This window comes from Ranitomeya imitator, chromosome 2 (genome assembly GCF_032444005.1).
Source record: "Ranitomeya imitator isolate aRanImi1 chromosome 2, aRanImi1.pri, whole genome shotgun sequence".
NCBI lineage: Eukaryota > Metazoa > Chordata > Amphibia > Anura > Dendrobatidae > Ranitomeya > Ranitomeya imitator.
The window spans coordinates 818699630-818723986 of NC_091283.1; the positions used below are offsets into that span (position 1 = coordinate 818699630).

The 24357-nt window shown below is 38.9% G+C and overlaps 1 long non-coding RNA gene across 1 annotated transcript; it reads right to left on the reverse strand.

Moving 5' to 3' along the window:
• Nucleotides 1-399: 399 nt before the first annotated feature.
• Nucleotides 400-11105, reverse strand: LOC138665943 (uncharacterized). Its single transcript, XR_011318544.1, has 3 exons — nucleotides 10918-11105; nucleotides 5791-5946; nucleotides 400-820 (listed from the first exon to the last, which is right to left on the reverse strand). It is a non-coding gene; the product is annotated as an uncharacterized lncRNA (long non-coding RNA).
• Between the last annotated feature and the right edge of the window lie 13252 nt (nucleotides 11106-24357).

A 24357-nucleotide genomic window follows, 5' to 3' on the forward strand; every position in this document is an offset into this window, starting at 1 on the left:
TTTATGCTACGGCGACTATATCCTCGATCCATGAATCTCGATTTTAATTCTTGTGCCTGTATCTCAAAATCACTCTCTGTAGAACATAAGCGCCTAAGTCTGAGAAATTGGCCTACTGGGATTGATTTAATCAAAGACTTAGGGTGAGCGGATGAAGCGTGTAACAATGAATTTGTAGAAGTTTGTTTGCGAAATATGTCAGTTTGAAGAGTATTGTCTGCGTCGCGTTTGACCATGACATCCAAAAATTCAATTTTTGATCTATGGTGATGATATGTCAATCTAATGTTCAGATTGTTCTGATTGAGATTAGAGATGAATGAATCCAGTAGTTCCGTGGTACCCTGCCAAATGAAAAAAATATCATCGATGTACCGTGTCCAAAATATTAGTCAAAAACTGGCACAAATGGAGTCTAGATGGATATGGTCACTAGATACAATACAACCTAGAGGTCTTAATGAAAATATTAGCTTTGTTCCATTTTTATGAGTACTTGTTCCATCAGTCATTCCAGTCTTATATTATGTGTTTCATGTTTTTATAGTATTTTAATTATTTATATTATTAAAATGTGTTTTTTATTCTGTTTTTAGCAAACATATTGTCCGTTTATGGTTTTAAAGTATGTTCTATCACTAAGGGGTTATGGTATAATACTTACACTATTTGTCTTTTTCCTCAGTTATTTCTTGGATCACAGTAGTCATTTTTTCCGAGTTGGAGATATACGTGCATCGGTGTTATGGCAGTAATTTTCCATTCCTCATTTGTTTTCTTCTTCCGGTGCTTGAGAAGATACCAGATGATGTTCTTCTTCCTTTGAAGTATAAAAGAAAGAATGATGGACTACATTAATATATTATTTATTATTTACTGTCTTTCTTATTGTTCTATTATTATGAGTCTTTGTATTGCATTTTTGTGCACATATATATATTTTTTCTATATATATTTTTTCTATGTTTTCACTTTTTTGTATGGATGTGTGCATGCATATATAATTTTATGTATGCACATATTTATGAACACTTATTATTTTGTTTTATTTATTAGTTATGCACTGTTTTGTTGTATTATTATCCGTTAGTATTATACACAACCACACGTTTTCACTCATCACACAGTGCTTCCCCTCCATTATTCTATTTTTCCTTCTCATTTTTTTCATTTTATTATTATTATTATTCTTTTCTCTTTCCTTCATTCTTCAGATTTTTATTTAGTAATTTCATTATTATTTTTATCTATTTATTCTACCCATTTATTTTCTTATTTTTTATTTTTAATGTTTGCCATCTCTTTCCTCTCTCTCCTCTGCCTCCCTTTGTGGTCTTTACATTAGTTATTATCTTCAGTCCATAATACATGCCGGTATATCCATCCATTCTTGCATAGTATTAGCACACCAGGACCTGCCTCTTTTGTGTTCATTTCCTTTGCTTTTTAGGACCTTTCGGTCACATGTCCTTTATCCACCAATGACGGCGGGCCGGGTGGTACGCACGCTTCCGCTGTTGTCCTGGTTACTCCGCCTGCCGGTTACATGTCCCCCGTGGCTGCGTCGTTCGTACGCGACGGCGGGGATCACATGGACTGGCGGCGGTTGTCGCCATGGTTACATTCAGCGGTTGCGCGCGTCGCTCCACACTCGTTCCCCCTGTTCATTGGTTGCTTCTCCTTTAAATACTTCCTCTCTGCTGGATGTTGCCACCCCCTGACGAAGGCTGACGCCGAAACGCGCGTCGGGGACAGGCACATCCAGGAGACGATTTCTCACTCATTCAGGTATTTGCAGCTCTGGTCATTGTATTAGTATCCATATTACTGGAATATTTTTGAATGTATTTTCTTCCTATACTTACCGATACCTTAGCGCATTCACCTGGATCTGGTTACTTTTTGCTCTAGTGGCCGCCCATCTCTCTTTTGTATCACGCATATGCACATGTTTAAAACACGCATGCACTATATGCACTTTATTGTATAAAGTGGTCTCCTAAATATCTCTCAATATAGTATACATTACTCATGCACATGCACTTTTATTCATGAGACAACTTGTACATATATGATTTATATACATATAATTCTCATACTGCGTGTACATATTCGTTGTATGTATAGTTATTTATTTATTTTTACACACATGTAGCAATATTCCATTTTTTCTTTTTTTCTTTATTTTTTCTTTATTATTTTTTTGGCCATGCTCACTTTGTGCTCACTTTGTGCTGCCATTTGAATACATTTTTTCGTCTCCTGGTTTTAGTGCTTTTCTTTTGGTCTCTTTTCCCCCCCTACTATATGGTGTACTCTACCCTTTAATAAACATCGATTAACTTGATTTGGGCTTGAGTTCGGTTTGTTTTCCTTTTTTTCTTCTTGCTTATATATCTCCGAATTGTCCACAATTCTTGTCCATATGGGTTACAGATCAGGCACAAGTAGATAATGCATACAGTTGGATATTTTGATTTATTCTGATCTATGTTGTGATGTATACCCTGCCTTGAGATCTATATTTGACTTATTTACTGTGTTTTGCACAGGTTTCTCCTCTTTTGGCCATGGACCTTAAAGCCAAGGAACTTTCTTGGCTCGGCTGTGTCAACCAACTATTTGGTAGTGGTGGGTCTGATTCCAATGGCCCTGGTGGCCAAGGTTCTACTGATTTTAATATCACTATTAAAAAATTGTTACATAAGCGCACTCGCTTATGGTGGAACAAAGCTTTTTTACAAAACTATATTACCAAAGATCTCATCCCTAGGGGTCTTAGGGTCAAAGTGATACCTTCTTTTCCTATAGAAGACGATGAGTTTATAAAAAATTGGGAGGATGTGTGCAATAGTACATCCAAGAAATTTATGGAATTACTGATTAATCTCAACACTAAGAGCATTTTGATGATTGATCAACAATTGGAAACTACTTATACTTTGGCAAAAACCCAATTAACTGCGGACAATTTTCAATTGATTAACTTAGCCATGGAAAAAGATCTAGACATTTGGGTTAAGGACATTCAAGAAAGTCATGCCAATAAATTGTCACGTGACTTAAAGGACGTGCAAATGAACAGGATATATCGGTGGAAAAGAGCATCCACTGCTGACCCCTCTCGTACCCGGACTGCATCCATTTCATCTATTCCATCTTTGAGTGAGTACTCGGACGCCTCTGCTTCCTCGTCCACATCATATAAGGATATATCTAAACGTAAACGACATCTACGCAACACGCCGTACAGACGCAATTTCGATTATCCTGATGATAATAGGTTAAAGGTAATTAATTTGAGTTCTCATTCTCTTTCTCAAAGTGACATTCAGGTCCTTCATAAGGGCCTTTCCTTTTGTCCTGACTCCAAATTTGACCCTTTCTCTGCCATCAAGGACTTGCATATTTTTGCAAGATCCCTGATGTTTAAGAAATATTTCCATGATGAAGCCACATTTGAATTGTTTCCTACAGACACGGAACAAACGGCACTACAAGCCTTAACTGAACTTGCTCAGGAGAACCTATTGCCAGAAGGAGGTAAGATTCCTCCCTGTATTGCACCACGTTCGAAAAAATTCCCTTCATTTGCCACCTGCTCTAATATTGATTTATTTGTTAAAATTGTCAGTGAAAATTTTAAAAAGATCCCTCGTCACATTGCCAATGGCAATCTAAATTTCGAGGAAAGAAAAAGCCTCCAGAGACTGAGGGATTTACCTGAGGTAGTAATAAAACCTGCTGATAAAGGGGGCAATATCGTCATCTGGCCATCCTCTATGTATGAGGCTGAAGCTTTTAGGCAATTAAAAAATAAAATATGCTATAAAAAGCTTACTTTTAATCCATTGTCATCCTTTACGTCTGCACTCAATGCCATTTTGAGTAGGGCCAATAGTGAAGGCACTATTTCAAAGGAACTCTGCCAGGCCTTGACAATGAAAGAACCATGTATACCAACTTTCTATTTATTGCCTAAGGTGCATAAGAACCCTGAGTCACCACCGGGTAGACCAATTGTCTCCGGTAATCATAATTTTGTGGAAAATATAGGGAAGTTCATAGACCACAAACTTCAACCTTTAGTGGAATGCCTTCCCTCTTACACTCGGGACACGGGTGACTTTCTTAAAAAAATCGACGGACTACACGTGGATGAGGATACTATCCTCGTCACGTGTGACGTCGAATCATTGTACACGAGCATCAAACACACGGATGGTATAAGCGCAACGAGATGGTTCCTTAATACATCCGATTACCCTGCCACAATGATCAATTTTATTATTGAAATATTAGAATTCAGTTTGACTCACAATTTTTTTACTTTTAAAGAGGCCCTCTACCTACAGCTCCAGGGTACTGCGATGGGCGCATCATATGCACCTGCATATGCAAATTTATTCCTGGGGCTGTGGGAGAGGGACCTCTTTATGTCTGACAGTCATCAATTCATGTGCCGTGTCCTATTTTGGACACGGTACATCGATGATATTTTTTTCATTTGGCAGGGTACCACGGAACTACTGGATTCATTCATCTCTAATCTCAATCAGAACAATCTGAACATTAGATTGACATATCATCACCATAGATCAAAAATTGAATTTTTGGATGTCATGGTCAAACGCGACGCAGACAATACTCTTCAAACTGACATATTTCGCAAACAAACTTCTACAAATTCATTGTTACACGCTTCATCCGCTCACCCTAAGTCTTTGATTAAATCAATCCCAGTAGGCCAATTTCTCAGACTTAGGCGCTTATGTTCTACAGAGAGTGATTTTGAGATACAGGCACAAGAATTAAAATCGAGATTCATGGATCGAGGATATAGTCGCCGTAGCATAAAAAGAGCGTACAATAGAGCTAGACACTCGTCCAGACATGAATTATTGTATTCAGGACCAAGACCATCTGATACTATGAATGTGCGCTTTATCACTGACTACAATTCAAAAAATCACCAAATGAGACAAGTCCTCGAGAAAGCATGGCCTATTTTACTTGCAGACGAGACACTTTCGAAATATCTTAACGAGTATCCCAATATCACATTTAGGCGACCAAGAAACATCCGTGACACTCTGGTAAAGAGCCACTACCAGAGTAGCCCAAAAACTTTCCTTGCTCAAACACAACAAAAGAAAGGCTCGTTCAAATGTGGCCATTGTATAGCATGCTCTAATATTGAGAGGATTAATACATTTGGTGATTCATCGGGGTTAAAACAATTTGAAATCAAACATTTTATCAATTGTGAAACCAAAGCCGTCATCTATTATGCCACTTGCCCTTGCCCGAAAATCTATGTCGGCCTCACCACCCGTCAATTTAAAGTGCGTGTACGTGAACACGTGAATGGCATTATTGCCGCACAGAATGAAAATGATATTTCCATCTTAAAGACCATCCCAAAACACTTTAAACAGTTTCACAATTGTGACCCAGCGTGTTTTAAGGCCAGAGGTATTGACAGAATCATTCCATCTATCAGAGGAGGCAATATTAGTCAAAAACTGGCACAAATGGAGTCTAGATGGATATGGTCACTAGATACAATACAACCTAGAGGTCTTAATGAAAATATTAGCTTTGTTCCATTTTTATGAGTACTTGTTCCATCAGTCATTCCAGTCTTATATTATGTGTTTCATGTTTTTATAGTATTTTAATTATTTATATTATTAAAATGTGTTTTTTATTCTGTTTTTAGCAAACATATTGTCCGTTTATGGTTTTAAAGTATGTTCTATCACTAAGGGGTTATGGTATAATACTTACACTATTTGTCTTTTTCCTCAGTTATTTCTTGGATCACAGTAGTCATTTTTTCCGAGTTGGAGATATACGTGCATCGGTGTTATGGCAGTAATTTTCCATTCCTCATTTGTTTTCTTCTTCCGGTGCTTGAGAAGATACCAGATGATGTTCTTCTTCCTTTGAAGTATAAAAGAAAGAATGATGGACTACATTAATATATTATTTATTATTTACTGTCTTTCTTATTGTTCTATTATTATGAGTCTTTGTATTGCATTTTTGTGCACATATATATATTTTTTCTATATATATTTTTTCTATGTTTTCACTTTTTTGTATGGATGTGTGCATGCATATATAATTTTATGTATGCACATATTTATGAACACTTATTATTTTGTTTTATTTATTAGTTATGCACTGTTTTGTTGTATTATTATCCGTTAGTATTATACACAACCACACGTTTTCACTCATCACACAGTGCTTCCCCTCCATTATTCTATTTTTCCTTCTCATTTTTTTCATTTTATTATTATTATTATTCTTTTCTCTTTCCTTCATTCTTCAGATTTTTATTTAGTAATTTCATTATTATTTTTATCTATTTATTCTACCCATTTATTTTCTTATTTTTTATTTTTAATGTTTGCCATCTCTTTCCTCTCTCTCCTCTGCCTCCCTTTGTGGTCTTTACATTAGTTATTATCTTCAGTCCATAATACATGCCGGTATATCCATCCATTCTTGCATAGTATTAGCACACCAGGACCTGCCTCTTTTGTGTTCATTTCCTTTGCTTTTTAGGACCTTTCGGTCACATGTCCTTTATCCACCAATGACGGCGGGCCGGGTGGTACGCACGCTTCCGCTGTTGTCCTGGTTACTCCGCCTGCCGGTTACATGTCCCCCGTGGCTGCGTCGTTCGTACGCGACGGCGGGGATCACATGGACTGGCGGCGGTTGTCGCCATGGTTACATTCAGCGGTTGCGCGCGTCGCTCCACACTCGTTCCCCCTGTTCATTGGTTGCTTCTCCTTTAAATACTTCCTCTCTGCTGGATGTTGCCACCCCCTGACGAAGGCTGACGCCGAAACGCGCGTCGGGGACAGGCACATCCAGGAGACGATTTCTCACTCATTCAGGTATTTGCAGCTCTGGTCATTGTATTAGTATCCATATTACTGGAATATTTTTGAATGTATTTTCTTCCTATACTTACCGATACCTTAGCGCATTCACCTGGATCTGGTTACTTTTTGCTCTAGTGGCCGCCCATCTCTCTTTTGTATCACGCATATGCACATGTTTAAAACACGCATGCACTATATGCACTTTATTGTATAAAGTGGTCTCCTAAATATCTCTCAATATAGTATACATTACTCATGCACATGCACTTTTATTCATGAGACAACTTGTACATATATGATTTATATACATATAATTCTCATACTGCGTGTACATATTCGTTGTATGTATAGTTATTTATTTATTTTTACACACATGTAGCAATATTCCATTTTTTCTTTTTTTCTTTATTTTTTCTTTATTATTTTTTTTGGCCATGCTCACTTTGTGCTCACTTTGTGCTGCCATTTGAATACATTTTTTCGTCTCCTGGTTTTAGTGCTTTTCTTTTGGTCTCTTTTCCCCCCCTACTATATGGTGTACTCTACCCTTTAATAAACATCGATTAACTTGATTTGGGCTTGAGTTCGGTTTGTTTTCCTTTTTTTCTTCTTGCTTATATATCTCCGAATTGTCCACAATTCTTGTCCATATGGGTTACAGATCAGGCACAAGTAGATAATGCATACAGTTGGATATTTTGATTTATTCTGATCTATGTTGTGATGTATACCCTGCCTTGAGATCTATATTTGACTTATTTACTGTGTTTTGCACAGGTTTCTCCTCTTTTGGCCATGGACCTTAAAGCCAAGGAACTTTCTTGGCTCGGCTGTGTCAACCAACTATTTGGTAGTGGTGGGTCTGATTCCAATGGCCCTGGTGGCCAAGGTTCTACTGATTTTAATATCACTATTAAAAAATTGTTACATAAGCGCACTCGCTTATGGTGGAACAAAGCTTTTTTACAAAACTATATTACCAAAGATCTCATCCCTAGGGGTCTTAGGGTCAAAGTGATACCTTCTTTTCCTATAGAAGACGATGAGTTTATAAAAAATTGGGAGGATGTGTGCAATAGTACATCCAAGAAATTTATGGAATTACTGATTAATCTCAACACTAAGAGCATTTTGATGATTGATCAACAATTGGAAACTACTTATACTTTGGCAAAAACCCAATTAACTGCGGACAATTTTCAATTGATTAACTTAGCCATGGAAAAAGATCTAGACATTTGGGTTAAGGACATTCAAGAAAGTCATGCCAATAAATTGTCACGTGACTTAAAGGACGTGCAAATGAACAGGATATATCGGTGGAAAAGAGCATCCACTGCTGACCCCTCTCGTACCCGGACTGCATCCATTTCATCTATTCCATCTTTGAGTGAGTACTCGGACGCCTCTGCTTCCTCGTCCACATCATATAAGGATATATCTAAACGTAAACGACATCTACGCAACACGCCGTACAGACGCAATTTCGATTATCCTGATGATAATAGGTTAAAGGTAATTAATTTGAGTTCTCATTCTCTTTCTCAAAGTGACATTCAGGTCCTTCATAAGGGCCTTTCCTTTTGTCCTGACTCCAAATTTGACCCTTTCTCTGCCATCAAGGACTTGCATATTTTTGCAAGATCCCTGATGTTTAAGAAATATTTCCATGATGAAGCCACATTTGAATTGTTTCCTACAGACACGGAACAAACGGCACTACAAGCCTTAACTGAACTTGCTCAGGAGAACCTATTGCCAGAAGGAGGTAAGATTCCTCCCTGTATTGCACCACGTTCGAAAAAATTCCCTTCATTTGCCACCTGCTCTAATATTGATTTATTTGTTAAAATTGTCAGTGAAAATTTTAAAAAGATCCCTCGTCACATTGCCAATGGCAATCTAAATTTCGAGGAAAGAAAAAGCCTCCAGAGACTGAGGGATTTACCTGAGGTAGTAATAAAACCTGCTGATAAAGGGGGCAATATCGTCATCTGGCCATCCTCTATGTATGAGGCTGAAGCTTTTAGGCAATTAAAAAATAAAATATGCTATAAAAAGCTTACTTTTAATCCATTGTCATCCTTTACGTCTGCACTCAATGCCATTTTGAGTAGGGCCAATAGTGAAGGCACTATTTCAAAGGAACTCTGCCAGGCCTTGACAATGAAAGAACCATGTATACCAACTTTCTATTTATTGCCTAAGGTGCATAAGAACCCTGAGTCACCACCGGGTAGACCAATTGTCTCCGGTAATCATAATTTTGTGGAAAATATAGGGAAGTTCATAGACCACAAACTTCAACCTTTAGTGGAATGCCTTCCCTCTTACACTCGGGACACGGGTGACTTTCTTAAAAAAATCGACGGACTACACGTGGATGAGGATACTATCCTCGTCACGTGTGACGTCGAATCATTGTACACGAGCATCAAACACACGGATGGTATAAGCGCAACGAGATGGTTCCTTAATACATCCGATTACCCTGCCACAATGATCAATTTTATTATTGAAATATTAGAATTCAGTTTGACTCACAATTTTTTTACTTTTAAAGAGGCCCTCTACCTACAGCTCCAGGGTACTGCGATGGGCGCATCATATGCACCTGCATATGCAAATTTATTCCTGGGGCTGTGGGAGAGGGACCTCTTTATGTCTGACAGTCATCAATTCATGTGCCGTGTCCTATTTTGGACACGGTACATCGATGATATTTTTTTCATTTGGCAGGGTACCACGGAACTACTGGATTCATTCATCTCTAATCTCAATCAGAACAATCTGAACATTAGATTGACATATCATCACCATAGATCAAAAATTGAATTTTTGGATGTCATGGTCAAACGCGACGCAGACAATACTCTTCAAACTGACATATTTCGCAAACAAACTTCTACAAATTCATTGTTACACGCTTCATCCGCTCACCCTAAGTCTTTGATTAAATCAATCCCAGTAGGCCAATTTCTCAGACTTAGGCGCTTATGTTCTACAGAGAGTGATTTTGAGATACAGGCACAAGAATTAAAATCGAGATTCATGGATCGAGGATATAGTCGCCGTAGCATAAAAAGAGCGTACAATAGAGCTAGACACTCGTCCAGACATGAATTATTGTATTCAGGACCAAGACCATCTGATACTATGAATGTGCGCTTTATCACTGACTACAATTCAAAAAATCACCAAATGAGACAAGTCCTCGAGAAAGCATGGCCTATTTTACTTGCAGACGAGACACTTTCGAAATATCTTAACGAGTATCCCAATATCACATTTAGGCGACCAAGAAACATCCGTGACACTCTGGTAAAGAGCCACTACCAGAGTAGCCCAAAAACTTTCCTTGCTCAAACACAACAAAAGAAAGGCTCGTTCAAATGTGGCCATTGTATAGCATGCTCTAATATTGAGAGGATTAATACATTTGGTGATTCATCGGGGTTAAAACAATTTGAAATCAAACATTTTATCAATTGTGAAACCAAAGCCGTCATCTATTATGCCACTTGCCCTTGCCCGAAAATCTATGTCGGCCTCACCACCCGTCAATTTAAAGTGCGTGTACGTGAACACGTGAATGGCATTATTGCCGCACAGAATGAAAATGATATTTCCATCTTAAAGACCATCCCAAAACACTTTAAACAGTTTCACAATTGTGACCCAGCGTGTTTTAAGGCCAGAGGTATTGACAGAATCATTCCATCTATCAGAGGAGGCAATATTAGTCAAAAACTGGCACAAATGGAGTCTAGATGGATATGGTCACTAGATACAATACAACCTAGAGGTCTTAATGAAAATATTAGCTTTGTTCCATTTTTATGAGTACTTGTTCCATCAGTCATTCCAGTCTTATATTATGTGTTTCATGTTTTTATAGTATTTTAATTATTTATATTATTAAAATGTGTTTTTTATTCTGTTTTTAGCAAACATATTGTCCGTTTATGGTTTTAAAGTATGTTCTATCACTAAGGGGTTATGGTATAATACTTACACTATTTGTCTTTTTCCTCAGTTATTTCTTGGATCACAGTAGTCATTTTTTCCGAGTTGGAGATATACGTGCATCGGTGTTATGGCAGTAATTTTCCATTCCTCATTTGTTTTCTTCTTCCGGTGCTTGAGAAGATACCAGATGATGTTCTTCTTCCTTTGAAGTATAAAAGAAAGAATGATGGACTACATTAATATATTATTTATTATTTACTGTCTTTCTTATTGTTCTATTATTATGAGTCTTTGTATTGCATTTTTGTGCACATATATATATTTTTTCTATATATATTTTTTCTATGTTTTCACTTTTTTGTATGGATGTGTGCATGCATATATAATTTTATGTATGCACATATTTATGAACACTTATTATTTTGTTTTATTTATTAGTTATGCACTGTTTTGTTGTATTATTATCCGTTAGTATTATACACAACCACACGTTTTCACTCATCACACAGTGCTTCCCCTCCATTATTCTATTTTTCCTTCTCATTTTTTTCATTTTATTATTATTATTATTCTTTTCTCTTTCCTTCATTCTTCAGATTTTTATTTAGTAATTTCATTATTATTTTTATCTATTTATTCTACCCATTTATTTTCTTATTTTTTATTTTTAATGTTTGCCATCTCTTTCCTCTCTCTCCTCTGCCTCCCTTTGTGGTCTTTACATTAGTTATTATCTTCAGTCCATAATACATGCCGGTATATCCATCCATTCTTGCATAGTATTAGCACACCAGGACCTGCCTCTTTTGTGTTCATTTCCTTTGCTTTTTAGGACCTTTCGGTCACATGTCCTTTATCCACCAATGACGGCGGGCCGGGTGGTACGCACGCTTCCGCTGTTGTCCTGGTTACTCCGCCTGCCGGTTACATGTCCCCCGTGGCTGCGTCGTTCGTACGCGACGGCGGGGATCACATGGACTGGCGGCGGTTGTCGCCATGGTTACATTCAGCGGTTGCGCGCGTCGCTCCACACTCGTTCCCCCTGTTCATTGGTTGCTTCTCCTTTAAATACTTCCTCTCTGCTGGATGTTGCCACCCCCTGACGAAGGCTGACGCCGAAACGCGCGTCGGGGACAGGCACATCCAGGAGACGATTTCTCACTCATTCAGGTATTTGCAGCTCTGGTCATTGTATTAGTATCCATATTACTGGAATATTTTTGAATGTATTTTCTTCCTATACTTACCGATACCTTAGCGCATTCACCTGGATCTGGTTACTTTTTGCTCTAGTGGCCGCCCATCTCTCTTTTGTATCACGCATATGCACATGTTTAAAACACGCATGCACTATATGCACTTTATTGTATAAAGTGGTCTCCTAAATATCTCTCAATATAGTATACATTACTCATGCACATGCACTTTTATTCATGAGACAACTTGTACATATATGATTTATATACATATAATTCTCATACTGCGTGTACATATTCGTTGTATGTATAGTTATTTATTTATTTTTACACACATGTAGCAATATTCCATTTTTTCTTTTTTTCTTTATTTTTTCTTTATTATTTTTTTGGCCATGCTCACTTTGTGCTCACTTTGTGCTGCCATTTGAATACATTTTTTCGTCTCCTGGTTTTAGTGCTTTTCTTTTGGTCTCTTTTCCCCCCCTACTATATGGTGTACTCTACCCTTTAATAAACATCGATTAACTTGATTTGGGCTTGAGTTCGGTTTGTTTTCCTTTTTTTCTTCTTGCTTATATATCTCCGAATTGTCCACAATTCTTGTCCATATGGGTTACAGATCAGGCACAAGTAGATAATGCATACAGTTGGATATTTTGATTTATTCTGATCTATGTTGTGATGTATACCCTGCCTTGAGATCTATATTTGACAAATAAAAGGGGAAGAATTGAGATCTAGTTTTTCCTCTTCTATTGTAAAAGTCAATGAACTATCTGGCCTAGACAATGAGTATTAAGCATATCAGCAAACATCACTAGTCATCAAGGATAAGAGCAAGTTACATCAAATGTGAACTTACAAGTCAATAATACAGGCTTACATAATTAAAAAATCTGTTTTCTTGACCAACCAGAAAGAAACACATAAATTCAAAAGTCAGCATATAGATAACAGTCTATTCTTCTTGGCTTGCTAAAAATAGATGTCTAGTTAATTAAGATACTGTGTCCTCACACCTGCACTCTTTGCTGCATTTTTGCACTTACCCATTGTTTCCTATGAGTGAAAAAATGCTGCAAATACACAGATAAAATACTAAAAGAAGTGACATGGAGAAGTTGTTTTAAAAAATGGAGCTGTTTTCCAAATCAGTCAGGGGAATAAAACCAATGTGTGCACGAGATTTCTGAAATCCCGTGCACTTTGCTGGTACTATGAAATGCAGCTGAAAATTTGAGCAAAAAAAAAAATTTGAGCAAAAAAAAAAAATGCTGCAAAAAAGCAACGTGTGAACATAGCCTAAAAGAGTGGCAATGGTCTGATAGGTGACTATACATTTTTTGTTTTTTAAATACCCCAACGGTCACACTTTTAATAAAAAAAAATTACTCCTTTAATGATATGTTCATACTTGGTGGATATGCTGCAGATTTTCTACCCGAATTTGCCCTAGCAACATGTGAATGAGTTTTCATCATTATCCATTCTCTGCAGACTGTAAATTTATGTTGCAGATTTGTGGATTCATTGTATATTTCGATTTCTTGCATATGGAATGAATTATATGAGCTGTGGCATCACACTCCCGCCGCAACCCCTTTTTGCTCGAGTTCCATCCATTTTGGCAGAGCCGGGTGAAACTGGCGTGAAAACATCAAAAGTTGCAACATTTTTGCGCAACTCCAAGTTGCATAAGAATTTTGCAACTTTTCTAAGCAATTTACTCCAGAATTTTGGAAAAATTGCTTTGATGAATCGAGGCCCATTTGTTAGAATTTTCACTGTGAGTTACTTATGAATTGACATCAAGATGTGCAACTGCTGAAAAAAAAAGCTGCAAATAAAAACTAAAAAAAATGCAAAGCAAAATAAAAATTCCCTATACTCACCTTTCGTGGGATTCAGACCCATCCCCTGCTGTAATCAGAAGGAGGGTGCAGAAGTCACGTGAGCCGAGACATAATTTTCTTACAATTTTACCCCATCAGCAGTGGCAGCAAATTGCCACCAACATCTACACTATTTAGAGCAGGGTTGCTGCTTCAGATGTCACCCTAGTGTCTCTGGAAATTGCTGTAGAAAGTGTCCATACTTTTTTTTCAAAGTTTATTAGAAAAGAATAATATTATTCCATGAAAGCAAAATGTAAAAAATGTGCAATTTGCATTTCTGTCTATGCTTCTGCGTATCAGCAAAAACGACTGATTTTAATTAAGGAGGTGGGTGCGTTTTGTTCTGCCACTCGGTGACCCATTCCTTCTCATTTCCTGATTTGTACAGACAGACTGACGGAGTTTTTCTTCCAATTTGTTGTTCTTGTAATTGAAGAACCTTCTACACAACTTTTTTTTTTTACAAAATGAAAAAAACCTTTCAGATAAACATCTCCCTAATACTATGTAACATTAACCAAGATTGCTTAAATGTCCCACCGCCTCGTCTTCGGTGTCATGAGATAGCTGGAATTAATGTTCCAAACTCATTTTACTTCTTGCTTTTTTTTTTAAACATGTTGAAATAATTGAACCCTTGGAAAGTGTTATAGGATTATATTTATGGACAATAGCTAAATAATTTCTTTACACCCGAAATTTGTATTACTTTTGTAACTGCAAATAATAAAGGCAAATAAAAAAAAAGAGTGTATTATTAAATAAAAAATGTTAACTAAATAAATAACTAAGATCAATAAAATCAAAAATAGTTTCTTTGTATGCAAAGAAATAGCCAAAACCGTTTGAAAATTAAAAACATATTTCAGTCTTTGGTTTCAATAGATATAATGGTAAATGGATGAAATGTCTTGTATTGTAAGACAGTCTATATCATTGATATAAAAAGGGATAATGGAACATGATATGCTGAAAGTTGTACAATGGACATCACTAGATGTTTGCCAAAGTAACAGAAATGAGAAGATATAAGCACGGAGGTGCAGATCTCATAAGGCTCCAGGTCCAGTAGTATATTGTGGGATGCCATATGGTGTCATCGTGGGAAACCATAGTCTATACCAGAAGCAATGCTTCTTCTGAGATGAAGGCATAAGGAATAGTGATGAGTGAACGTGCTCAGATAAAATGTTATCGCGCATGCTCGGGGGCTAACTGAGAGTCTTCGGCGTGCTTGAAAAAATATGTTCGAATCCCCGCGGCTGCATGTCTCATGGCTGTTCAACAGCAGCAACACATGCAGGGCTTGTCCAACAAACAGCCAATCCTTGAATGTGTTGCATATGTTTAAAGGGAACCTGTCACCCCCAAAATGGAAGTTGAGCTAAGCCCACCGGCATCAGAGGCTTATCTACAGCATTCTGGAATGCTGTTGATAAGCCTCCGATGTATCCTGAAAGATGAGAAAAAAAGTTTATATTATACTCACCCAGGGGCGTTCCCACTGCGGTCCGGTCTGATGGGCGTCGCGGTCCGGTCCGAGGCCTCCCATCTTCATAGGATAATGTCCTATTCTTGTCTTCACGCTGCGGCTCCGGCACAGGCGTACTTTGTCTGCTTAGCTCAACTTCCATTTTTGGGGTGACAGGTTCCCTTTAACAGCTGTGAGACATGCATCCTTGGGCACCCGCGCATGATAACACCTTATCCAGGAACATTCGCTCATCACTAACAAAGAAGCATATTAGAGGCCTAAATATTTATATGAATGCCTTATTATGAAGCAAATCTATAATACTTTCGAGTGCAGGTGGCAAGATGGCATCCCATCATTGTCCCTATTCTTGAGGTTGGTGCAGTTTCCAGAGTTGGGACCTCCATCTTTTAGACTTTTATGGCATATCCATTGTTTGACTATCTTAGCCTGTTCCATTATCTTTGAAGGAAAGTCCTGTCAAAGACACAAGAAGCCTATCCGATCAACATCTTAGCAGCAGTTTTGGAAGGGAAGGACCACAGGATAATGTGGGACACAAATGTAGCAATTGGTTGGGTTCTCAGCAGCAGATAATTTATGTAGACTGAAATACCCATTTCAATGTTTGCTGGTAAATTACTACATGGGCTTCAAAATTGACAACTAGAGATCTAAGCCAGACCTGTGCCCAGAACAGTAGTCAGCTAGCAGTCTGCTTCTCTTGGCAGATTTTTAGTAAATGGATAGAATAAATACTCCATATATATTTATTTCCTGTGGCGTATATAGCACCATTATATTCCATAGTGCTGAGCAAAGCTTTTAATCTCTAACATCTGTGCATATTCCCACAACTTATTTCCAGTTTGCACATATATCCATATCTTTTTTTCCCGTGAGAACCACTTTGTATATTAGTTTGTGTACTAGATGCCAGGATACAGCTAGAGCCAGGATTACCCTCACATGGGAGAAAGATTCAGTTGGGTGCACAAGACCGATGTCGAAATCCCCTGGCCATGGAAGTGTGTCTTGATGGCTCCACAACTATCAGCCGGCATGAGGACACATGCCAGGTCCTATCCCCTGATGGCCAATGGTCAAGATGCCACCTTATAAATGGGTTTTTCCAGGATAGAAAGCTATCTTTAGCCAAAAAATAGGGAAAACTTTACTTAACGCTGGGGGGGGGGGGGGTTGAATTTCTGTGACTCCCAACGATCCCAAAAACTGTGCACTGGGTCCAGAAAAAGGAGTTCTCCTTAGCCCCATCTTGAACAGAGAAGGGGTGAATATGCTCAACTTCTGCCACATTGTTTATAGAATAGGAGTATTATATCCATCTTTTTCTGGGAGTTCCATAAGCAATGGATCTGGGACTTTGGATCTTGAAAACAAGGCTTTGCAGTTAAATATAGCAGAGGTCCACAAACTAGAGCTCCACTTTATTCTAATGAGGCTCTTCAAAATGCTGTTCTCAAAGACCCATACTTAGTAGGGTTGAGCGAAACGGATCGGTCAATTTCAGAAGTCGCCGACTTTTGGCAAAGTCGGGTTTCATGAAACCCGACCCGATCCCTGTGTGGGCTCGGACATGAGGTCGGCGATCTTCTTATCGGGTATCAGAATTCTGATACCGAGTTCTGATAATTTTGTGATATCGGGAATCGGTATCGGGATCCATATTTATGTGTAAAATAAAGAATAAAAAAAAAAAATATTGATATACTCATCCTCGGACGTGCCCTGTTCTAACCGGCAGTCTCCCCTCCTAAGAATGAGCGAGTGAAGGACCTGCGGTGATGTCGCGGCTTGTGATTGGTCGCGTGAGCAATCACAAGCTGCGACGTCATCGAAGGTCCTTCACTTGCTCATTCTTAGGAAGGAAGGCTGCCGGCTAGAACCAGGGCGCGTCCGAGGGTGAGTATATCAATATTTTTTATTTTTATTCTTTATTTTACACATTAATATGGATCCCAGGGCCTGAAGGAGAGTTTCCTCTCCTTCAGACCCTGGGAACCATTAGTATCCCATTGCACTGCATTGGGTTTCATGTTTCGGCCGACCCCGACCCCGACTTTTCTATAGGATCGGCCGATTTCACTCGACCCGACTTTTGAGAAAGTCGGGTTTCGTGAAACCCGACTCGACCCTATAAAAATAAAAGTCGCTCAACCCTAATACTTAGGATCATCGGGGTCATGTAGGTCGAACCCTCAGCGATCAATAAGTTATACCTTTCCCTGTGAATATGGGATAACTTTCACTTATGGTAATACTTTTTAATGACCTGTATTTATATTCCCAATAAAAAGACAAGTTTTCCATTAAATGTAAATTCCAAAAATGATGAAAAAAACTAACAAAAAGGGCTAATTCGGTGCCAAATGTAAACTTAGAAGTGCATTATTTAGAACAATGCAACTCACAGAGCAATAAAAGATACATTAGAAAATATGCAAAGCTATTTCACATTTCTCCAAAGACTGTGGGGGATTAAAAAGTCACAGTGTTAACAAAGTGATTTAGAACGTGCCACTAAATTGGGCCGTTTGTGTTAAAATCTACATACTGAATCTTTTCGCTTTAGCTTCTTCTCATTACATTATATAACATTAGCAGTTGTGAAGCAGTCGACCAGATATTGCTATTACATCCGATTTATCTACCATTCATTTTCACGCAGATGCTATCTCCAGTAATTTTCTTGACTTGCGTTCTGAGTCCAGAGTCTACAATGAGCACTGAGTCTTTTAATTAGTCCCTCCTGCTAATTTAGGCACTGGGTCAAAATTTCGAAAGGAAGAGGCCTCTCCAGGGTATCACATCCTGAGTCAGAATTGGGAAAGTAGAATTCGGCATGTGCACACAAGCATACATAATAAACTGCGTTGCCAAAAGGGAACACTCTAATTGTGATAGATTTAAAATATTTTCTGTATGTGATGATTAGGAACTGATTGTTTCATTGGCCTGAATTCACTTTGTAAGCAACATAACGTAATTGAATAATACACGCCAAATCGCATAAGATCTTCACTGGTGTTTTAATATTAAATTTGTGCAAGCACTTTCCATACTTGTGCACTGTGGTTCCTGACATACACTATTTTCTTTACCACCCTACCGGGTCTACTTAGATGTTCCTCGTATATGGATACTGGTACTGTGTATTGCTATACTTTTTATGGCATACTCCATGACACACGTAATAACCACAGCTTAAACGTGTCTCTACGATACCCTCCATTTTCTTGTGGTACAATGTGTAGGTATAGCAGAAAGTAATCTAGGCTGGAGGCAGCAAAGAGAAGCACGACTGAGCAGAGGGGCTTAATGACTTCAAAGATTTTGCCAAACTTGGGGTTAGACAGTTCTAAAAAAAAATAAAAGCTTAAAGAGGTTGTCCACTACTTTAACATTGATTGCCTATCCTTTGGATAGGTCTTCAATGTCTGATCGGTGGGGTCACGATACCCAGCGCCTTCACCGATCAGCTGTTCTGAGAGTAGGCGGCAGCCGAAACTGCTCAGTTCCGGAGCCCAACCAAAGCTTCTTCCTGGTCCTGTGACCAAGAAAAAGCGCCTGTTGGGAGAAAAATGGCTGTTGTTTGTATTTTGCAGTTTTCTTCTAACTATCACGCTGTACTCATTTGAAAACTTGAAAAAAAAAAGTCTATCGATATTTTCGATTGGGTGAATCGCGCAGTGTATCCTCTCTCTCTAATATTAGCACATTGGCAAATTTCTAAAAAAATGACCCCCGACACTTACCAAAGCTACAAGATCTCTCTTTTAGTAGAAAATATTTAGTATTTTAGCTAAATTAGGATCTATTCCTCTTGCTTAATGTCCTGCTTGGCCATTGCTTCGCCTGCCTGAGATAAGGAATACACATATAATTCTTTTACATAGTAATTAGGGTAAAATGCTGGTCATCAGAACGTATTTCATCCTTCAGAGGGGTTTCACAATCTAGACACATCGTTTTTTTACGTCTTCCCAAACCATGTTCCTTTGTCAGATCAGTGACTTACATTACATGGAAAGTTCACCGATGAAGTCATTCCTGGTTTGAGTTACTGGACAGAATAATATTCGTCCAGCTGCGCCTGCAAAATAACAATTTGAGTATTCAAAAATGACATCACACTATCATGAGTCAAAATTAAAAAAGAAAGCCAGAGTGTTGAAAAAGCTCCAGGAGCCAAGTCGAGTTATATAATTTGACTTTATCGAAATTCTTCATGAAATTATTCAGTTTTTCCATATGGCAAAAAAAGGGACTTTCTGCTTCGTAGAGAACAACCTTTAACAATAGTAAGAAACGACCACCAATAAAATGACTCACAAGGCTATAATAACACCTTATAATAGCTCGGATACATCAAAAGGGCCAGGAATTTGGTTTTCCGTTCTACCTTTAAGGGGTTATCCATTCCAATATTTTATGTTACATATGGGCACATGGTGGATTTTATAAAAAAAATAAAGAAAGAAAGAAAAACCAACGAAATCCTTACTGTTTTTTCACACTGCTGCCTATTGGTCTCCTTTCTTCCACTTCCGGCAGTCACATGACAGCTGCAACCAATCATCAGCTACTGATTTACTACAAATGTGACTGCAATATGTCAAAGCTGCAGCCAAGCAGTGGCTACTGACTGGCTGCAGCAATCATAAAAAATTCTCTGCCAGAAGAGAGAGCGAGGAGACTTGCGGGGAACACAGACAGTAGGGATGAAAAACAGATCCAATAAGTCTCTTTTTTTTTCATTTTTTTACGTCCATGATGGTCCCATTAGTAAAATAAATATTATATTGGATAGAGATGAACAGATAAACTTGGAGGATGTCACCGCATGTGTCGTAACCCTCTCAAGCCTAGCCAACCTGGAAGTCTCAGCCTAGCGACCGAGGACTGACAATTTTACAGATGTCGACACCTATACGGAGTTGCAACAAGGGCCGTACAGGTGGCGGTGAGGAGCAGTGGGGCCGGAGAGGTGGGCGGCGAGGTGTGTATAAGGATTTTTATTATCTTTACATTTATTATGATCCGGGGTCTACAGAGGGACATTACATTTGCTGAGAATAACTTCTCCGCAAATAGAATTTCCCAGTAAATATTGCAACAAACAGGTCTATTAGAATTTTGCTTGATCCACTGTCGACAATACAACCTCCTTTACTTTGATGTTGACTGCAATGTACAAGAAAGTTAAATTTATTTGGCGTTGATACAGATGTGCCCTACTTTTCTTCGTATATTCTGAAAGGAGAGAAGTGGTGCAAGAAAAAACAAAAAACATAGCTTTAACGAAAACATCCTTTTAGGTTACTTTGACGGGAGTTATTTATGCTATATGTGTCTTAATATTAGCAGCCACCCAGTTGCTTGTGATGTGTTTTGCAATCTGTCAAGGTTTTTTTTTTTTAACATGTCGTCAAAATATATTGAATTTGTTTCATGAAGACAATGGAATCCTTAACTACTTTTAATATTATTATTATGATGATCATAATAATAACAACAACAACAACAATAATATTTTTATTAGTAGTATTATTTAATGATAATAATAATAATAATTATTATTATTATTATATTGGATTATTATTTTGAAGCAAACAATGGCTGTTTAATCATGTGATAGAGAATAAAAAGTCCAATGTGTCATTAGACAGTGTAAGAAATGCGTGGGGATAATCATGAATCCATTCACATTATTGTACAAGAATTTACCGTACATATTATTTTCTTTTATCTATCAAAAAAACTGAAAGTTTGGATCGGAGCATTGTGCCAGAGAAAAACTGACCTCCAAACCCTACAAGCACGAACTATAAAATTAAAACAAATGTTTCACCATATTTTACAATGCAGGCTGCATACACTATTAAAAATATCGATTTAACATGATGAGGCTGGTGTACTTATTGTGAATATCCACGCCTATATAATCCTGATAATAAGATGAGCATTTTATAAATCATTTAATAGGACTTAGAGCTCATTAGTCCAATTGTATTCAGCCTCTGTCTACCCAGCTTTACTCATAGCTGCAGCTTGTACTGAGTAATGTGAGATCTCAGCAGCATCAGCAGGGAGGAGAGACACTGAGGATCTATGAAGCAGGCTAAGTGGATGGAGATTGAGTTTAAACTTTTATAAATTATTTTACAACCATTCTGACGTAGGTTTTACAAAGCAAGTACACCAGCCTCATGAGGTTCAAGCGATCTGCTCAAATCTTTTGACAGATCTGCTGTAATTGCTATAGGATTTTTTACTTATTCTTTCCGCAAGTGATATAATTTATTTCTTATATTCATTTCTGCAGTTTCTGATTCTTCTAATGTTCTTTCTGTTATTTTTTATATCTATATAAAATGCCAGATTTACTTATTCCATCTCAGCGGTCACCTGGTTGTGCAGATGGGCAATCAATTCAGTGTATCCAGGCACATGGCTTATTCATACATTCATGACAGCACTTTCTGGATGAGTTTACAGAGAATCAGGTTAACAAGTAGTGCCAACACATAGTTGGAACAGAACAATGCATTGAACAGTACTGCAAAAATAACTGAGAAACCTACTAAATATTAATAAAAACTAAAATCCTGTATTGCCCAAAAATGAATTATGAGGATGTAGAAATCCAGAACAACATTTTTATCATTTGAACATTTTATATATCAGAATGTGTAGAATTACATGGGAAGTATTTATCCATGAGAAAAAATGTGTTTAAACTTTACTATTTATGCCATTTCCTCGCTGGAAAAAAAATGCTGTGGACAAAGTCATGCACAGGCTAAGCTCTGCCTAACAGGGGAAGTATTTATAGGGTTATTGACAAGTTAGTAACAGGTCTCTCCCTAGTTTGTACATAGGGAGAGACCTGTCAATCACCTCTAGTAAAGCTGGGAAGAGCCAGCCAAGGAACTAAGTAGGAGATGAGACTAGTCCGAGCTGCCTCCTGTCAATCACCTCTAGTAATGCTGGGAAGAGCCAGCCGATGAACGAAGTAGGAGATGAGACTAGTCGGGGCTGCCTCCTGTCAATCACCTCTAGTAATAGTGGGAAGAGCCAGTCGAGGAACAAAGTAGGAGGTGAGACTAGTCTGGGCTGCCTATTGTCAATCACCTCTAGCAATGCTGGGAAGAGCCAGCCGAGGAATGAAGTCGGAGATGAGACCAGTCCGGGTTGCCCCTTGTCAATCACCTCTAGTAATGCTGGGAAGAGCCTGCCAAGGAACGAAGTAGGAGATGAGACTAGTCCAGGTTGCCCCCTGTCAATCTCCTCTAGTAATGCTGAGAAGAGCCAGTCGACGAATGAAGTCGGAGATGACACCAGTCCGGGTTGCCCCCTGTCAATCACCTCTAGTAATGCTGGAAAGATCCTGCCGAGGAACGAAGTAGGAGATGAGATTAGTCCGGGCTACCTCCTATCAATCACCTCTAGAAATGCAGGGAAGAGCCAGTCGACGAACGAAGTAGGAGATGATACTAGTTTGGGCTGCCCCCTGCCAATCACCTCTAGTAATGCTGGGAAGAGCCAGTCGATGAACGAAGTAGGAGATGAGACTAGTCCGGGCTGCCTCCTGTCAATCACCTCTAATAATGCTAGGAAGAGCCAGCCGAGGAACGAAGTAGGAGATGAGAATAGTCCAGGTTGCCCCCTGTCAATCACCTCTAGTAATGCTGGTAAGAGCCAGCCGAGGAACGAAGTAGGAGATGAGACTAGTCCGGGCTGCTCCTGTCAATCACCTTTACTAATGCTGGGAAGAGACAGCCAAGGAACGAAGTAGGAGATGAGACTAGTCTGGGCTGCCTCCTGTTAATCACCTCTAGTAATGCTGGGAAGAGCCAGCCGAAGAACAAAGTAAGATATGGGACTAGTCCAGGCTGCCCCTTGTCAGTCTCCTCTAGTAATACTGAGAAGAGCCAGCCGAGGAATGAAGTAGGTGATGAGACTAGTCCGGGCTGCGCCCTGTCAATCACCTCTAGCAATGCTGGGTAGAGCCAGCCGAAGAACGAAGTAGGAGATGGGACTTGTCTGGGCTGCCCCCTGTCAATCATCTCTAGTAATGCTGGGAAGAGCCAGCCGAGGAACGAAGTAGGAGATGAGTCTAATCCAGGTTGCCCCCTGTCAATCACCTCTAGTAATGCTTTGAAGAGCCAGTCGAGGAACGAAGTAGTAGATGAGACTAGTCCGGGTTGCACCCTGTCAATCATCTCTAGTAATGCTGGGAAGAGCCAGCCGAGGAACGAAGTAGGAGATGAGATTAGTCCGGACTGCCTATTGTCAATCACCTCTAGTAATGCTGGGAAGAGCCAGCCGAGGAATGCAGTAGGAGATGATACTAGTCCGGGTTGCCCCCATGTCAATCACCTCTAGTAATGCTGGTAAGAGCCAACCGAGGAATGAAGTAGGAGATGAGACTAGCCCGGGCTGCCTCCTGTCAATCACCTCTAGTAATGCTGGGAAGAACCAGCCGAGGAAGCCGAGGAACGAAGTAGGAGACAAGACTAGTCCAGGTTGCCCCCTGTCAATCACCTCTAGTAATGCTGGTAAGAGCCAGCCGATAAACGAAGTAGGAGATGGTACTAGTCCAGGCTGCCCCCTGTCAATCTCCTCTAGTAATGCTGAGAAGAGCCAGTCGACGAATGAAGTAGGAGATGAGACTAGTTTTGGCTGCCTCCTGTTTATCACCTCTAGTAATGATGGGAAGAGCCAGCTGAGGAATGAAGTAGGAGATGAATTTAGTCCAGGTTGCCCCCTGTGAATCACCTCTAGTAATGCTGGTATGAGCCAGCCAAGGAATGAAGCAGGAGATGAGATTAGTCCGGGCTGCCTCCTGTCAATCACCTCTAGTAATGCTGGCAAGAGCCAGTCGACGAATGAAG